Source organism: Mustela erminea, chromosome 4 (genome assembly GCF_009829155.1).
Source record: "Mustela erminea isolate mMusErm1 chromosome 4, mMusErm1.Pri, whole genome shotgun sequence".
In the NCBI taxonomy this organism is placed as follows: domain Eukaryota; kingdom Metazoa; phylum Chordata; class Mammalia; order Carnivora; family Mustelidae; genus Mustela; species Mustela erminea.
In genome coordinates this window covers 41,371,354-41,376,418 of record NC_045617.1, presented here as the reverse complement: position 1 = coordinate 41,376,418, position 5,065 = coordinate 41,371,354, and the positions used below count along the sequence as shown (strand labels likewise).

Here is a 5,065-nt window from a genome sequence, read left to right as displayed (position 1 = left end):
AAAAAAAAAAAAAAAGTTTAAACTCAGTTGAGCTTTGTGGTGGAGAAATATTTTGAAGTTTCCAGGACAAACATTTCATTCTATCTTGTAGAGACATTTGTGTTTTTGATGTTTGATGTTTTGGGTTTGATGCTTGAGGGCTGTAGACTAGGGGGCAGGGAGCAGTATGGGGGCAGGGAGCAGTGTTCCTGACAAACTTGTTCGAGATCAACACACCAGCTATAGCTCTTAACTCAAGGCTTAGCACGTATAGTTCAGCCCTCAATATCGAGTTGTTGAATATATCCACGTAGCTCTTAAATCCCTTCTTGGGAATGATACTCAAAGATGCACGATTGTGTGAGCCTAGTTCATACCTTTGCTAACTTGAACGTATGGATGAACTGTGAAGGTTGTTTTAGGCAACAAGCTTGAGCAATGGAACCCTGAACAAGGTGAGAGAACCTACTGTGACCACAGAGCTGAAGACAGGCTCTTTAAGTGACCCACTCCAAATAGCCATAGGCCGTAACTGACTAATGCGCTAATTACAACCACGGACAGTGAGTGCCTAAGATTACCCTAAAAGGCTTCCCAAAAATTCCATAAGTCTTCATACTCCCTTATCCCGCCCTATAAATGCTACTTCGTGGCAGACAGTCTCTCCTTTACTGTCCTCCCACTGCTGTCTTGCAGTGTGATCAATAAACTTCTATCTCTTTTGTTCTGCCCTGGGTGCATTCCTTCACCCCCCGAGGCTCTCTGGTAGCCCCCACACGAATCACTGAAAAAAAATATGGGTTCTAGGATCAGCTGGGTGGCTCAGTGTGTTAAAGCCTCTGCCTTCGGCACAGGTCATGATCCCAGGGTCCTGGGATTGAGCCCCGCATCAGGCTCTCTGCTCAGCAGGGAGCCTGCTTCCCGCTCCCCACCCCAGCCTGCCTCTCTGCTTAGTTGTGATCTCTGTCTGTCAAATAAATATAAAATCTTTAAAAAAAATTATTTTTGGAAAAAAATTAAAATAAAATACGGGTTCTAATAGAGAAGGAGAAAGGCGGGTACTGAGGTTCTGCTTTCTTAACACATTCCTAGGTCTCGATGCCAACACTGTTCTGGGGATATCTGAATTGCCAGAATCAGATTGTATTTTTATCCCAATTAAAAAATAGATGCAGTGAATACCCCAGTATGGAAATCCAACTGGAGGATGCCATGATAGTTATATTGTGTTACGGAACAGTATTATAAAACAGGAACATTGTTGTAAAACTGTACCTTAAATCTTCAGTTTTTAGGTAAATCCACCAGACATATGTGGGTACAGGATGCCATATTTCATAACTAAAGACAATTTTGCCAAGATTGTTAACTATTTGAAATGGCAAAGCCAGTAACTATGGAGCCAGGCTCATGTTAAGTGGTAGTCATGGTATTTTGGGGGGAAGCCAGAATACTAAAATTGATTTTCATATGAGGATACTTGTGCGCAGATGTACGACCTGAGAAAATGGTGCCAACTTTTGGTGAAGACTGAGAAATTTTCAGAGTTGGATTTTTTCTTCTCTCATCACACTTGAATGATTTTTTCTAGGCATATCATTAAATTGGGTGATCCTAAGTTGATTGCTTTCTGATAGGAGATCTAAGAGAAAGAAACTTAATAGAAAATAACAAGTGGAATCGTGTTAAAATGTGCCTGAATGAGATTTAACTCTTGGCTTTTGCACACAAGAAATCTTGCCATCGTGGCCCGAAATATTTCCTAAAGCAACTTGCGTTCCTATTTATTTATTTATTTATTTTGAATATGGAACGCTTCACGAATTTGCGTGTCATCCTTGGTGCAGGGACCCTGCTAATCTTCTCTGTATTGTTCCAATTTTAGTATCTGTGCTGCCGAAGCGAGCACGTGTTCCTCTCTATTTAATCCTTATCAAATAATTCTATTGACCTCTCAGCCTACAATACTTTTCATTTCCTTAGAATCTATCCTTTTTAGGGACAATGTTTTAGAATTACATTCACGTAGGTTCTATGTTGCAACCCCCCAAATTAAGATTATATTTAATATTTGTTGCCAGGACCTTTTTTCTTGCTCTAGTCGTTTTTCTGCAGTGTTAATACTACTCTTAGAAATGTCAATTAAATTTTTAAACCAAGGAAATGGTAGAGACTTGGGGAGTATTTACATTTTGCATTTCTTTATACATTGTGTTTCTCTGTCTTATTTTCAGTTTTCAGAATAAATAAGAGCTATAAAGTCTAAAGGGCTTTTGTATATGGGACAAACAGGTAGGTACAGGAGGGTTCAAGCTACAAAATACCAAAGGTGCTGTCAAATTCCTCAGACAAATCAAAGTGTCGAATGCTGTATAGACCAAAAAAAGACTGAATTGTATCTTGCAGTCATTAGGGTTGTGTTCAACTCTCATTTGGCCTGAAAATGGAAGTGTTGTTTGTTTTTTCCCTACTAATTAGATATTAAAATTTCATCGAGAATTTATCTTACTCATTTCTTTCACTGATTTTTTTTTTTTTAAAGATTTTGTTTATATGAGGGTACCTGGGTGGCTCAGTCATTGGGCATCTGCCTTAGGCTCAGGTCATGATCCTAGGGTCCTGGGATCTAGTCCCACATAGGGCTCCCTGCTTGGCAGGGCCTGCTTCTCCCTCTCCCACTCCCCCTGCTTGTGTTCCCTCTCTTGCTCTGTCTCTCTCTGTCAAATAAATAAATAAAATCTTAAAAAAAAAAAAAGATTTTGTTTATATGAGGGAGAGAGAGAGCATCGTGAGCAGGGAGGGGCAGGGCAGGGCACAGGGAGAAGGAGAAGCAGGCTCCCTGCTAAGCAGGGAGCCCAACATGGGGCCTAATCCCAGGATCTGAAGATCACGCCCTGAGACGAAGGCCTAAGGCGGACACTTAACCAACTGAGACACCCAGGTGCCCCCCCTTCACTGACTTCTTAGTCTATGTCTCTTCGTATGGGTTCTTCAGTGAGTTATCACAAAATGAAAGGTTTCTGTACTTGAAACTTAGGAATCTTTAATACAAATACACTATGGAAAGTGATGTGGAAAACAAAGGTGAAAGAAATGTAGAAAAAATTTAAACTTCCTTACAACTTACAGCCCATTGACAAGTACTTGGGACAGCAGAGTGACCTTCCTTCCTCGTGGAGCTCAACCGCTTCAGTATTAATACTCTGCTAGAGGCAAAAGGCAACTTTAACTTGACCTTAGCCCAACCTCTAGGATCGTGTAAGACTTCTTTAACATATGAAAATCCCTTCAGAAACTGCCTTTATCTCTTCCTTTCCAAGATATGTTAGCAACCTTCCTCCAAACAGATGGCCCACTGATACACATTTGAAGGGTCTCATGACTAAGGATTTACTAGACAGAGGTAAATTAACTTATCCTAACAAAAACTGCCCCGAAGGTCCTAGAAACCTTGCATTTAGAGACTTAGGCTCTCTCTAACCTCTTCCCTACTTGAAAGTGTGTAATCAGTCACTCCTCACAAGCCCAGTGCAGCTCTTTCTCCCCACAGGTCCTGTCCCTATGGTTTAATAAAATCACCTTTTTTGCACTCTTACACACACACACACACACACACACACACACCTTTTTTTGCACCAAAGACATCTCAAGAATTCATTCTTGACCATTTGCTCCCAGTGTGCCACATCAAAAGCATTTGTTTGTGGGATGCTGGGTGGCTCAGTACGATAAACGTCTGCCTTCGACTCAGATCATGATCCCAGGATCCTGAGATGGAGCCTTGTGTTGGGCTCCCTGCTCATCAGGGAATCTACTTCTCTCTCTCCCTCTGCCATACCCCCTGCTTGTGTGCTCTGGCTCTCTCCCTCTCGGTCTCTGACAAATAAATAAATAAATAAATAAATAAATAAGTGCTTGTTTGTGGGGCGCCTGCGTGGCTCAGACGGTTAAGCATCCAACTCTTGATTTCAGCTCAGGTCTTGATTTCAGGATTATGTGAGTTCAAGTCCTGCGCTGGGCTCCATGCTGGGTGTGGAGCCTACTTAAAAAAAAAAAAAAAAAGAAGTACTTGTGTAAAACTGGGTTTTACAAATGTGAGGTTTCATTGTTATTAACAAGCCATTTCTTATTCTTTCTAAAACCTAGCATCACCACTCTTTTCTAAGATGTGAATTATGAAAAAGCTAATGAGTATTGGTTAGGGATATGTAACACAGAAAGAGAATATTGCCATTGAGTCAAGGCTGGTCTGACTGACCCCAGTTCCTTCCTGGCTAACACTCTACACACCTTTATGATGTCCACATTATAGCACAAAAATGATGATAAACCCTCAAAATCCTGAACTACCAGACAGAGAATACATTATGTTTGCTATAGGTCAAGTCAACTGTATGTTACAGTATTTTTGACTCTTGAAAAATTATTTAATATGGGCATATAATGGTACCTGCCTCTTAACCAAGCAATTTTATTAACCACATCTTCCTATTCTCCAGTTATCCCAGCAAAACTTCATGAAGTACTATATAGATGCCCACATATGTGGTGAGGTCCTCTCCAAAATTATCCACCAGAAAGAGGGAGCTGCTTTATACTGAAGTCTTTACAAAGTCGTATTAGAGTTCTTTCTCCCACATGTAGCTTGACAGCAAGGTACGGCCTGGAGGAAACGTAAGCATGGAAATAACCTCCGTCAGTGCTAGTTTGAAATGCTTGAAGAGGTCCCCTGCGAGAATTGCTTCAAGATAGCAAAGAAATTTAACATGAATTTCATTACTTTTTCTTCCTTACTACCAGTGTGGAGATCACTATAAACTTAAAAAAAAAAAGTACTGTAAGTGATTATGTTATAAAGATCAAGAGTAAACATGTATAAGGTGTACTATTATGCAAATAACATAATGGACATGACAACATGGACAGCTGTTCTGGACTGAATTTTGCCCTCACTCCACCCCTCTCCCCAATTTATTTGCTGAAGTCTTCACTCCCATGGTGACTTATTTGGAGACAGGGCTTTTAAAGAGGCAATTAAAGTTAAATGAGATCGTAAGGGTGGAGCTCTACTCTAGTAGGTCTAGTA

At 40.6% G+C, this 5,065-nt stretch overlaps 1 non-coding gene across 1 annotated transcript; it reads right to left on the bottom strand.

Annotated features, from left to right (window-relative positions):
* Nucleotides 1–1,780: 1,780 nt before the first annotated feature.
* Nucleotides 1,781–1,888, bottom strand: LOC116589544. The gene has a single exon (XR_004285318.1). It is a non-coding gene; the product is annotated as a U6 spliceosomal RNA (small nuclear RNA).
* Nucleotides 1,889–5,065: the final 3,177 nt, after the last annotated feature.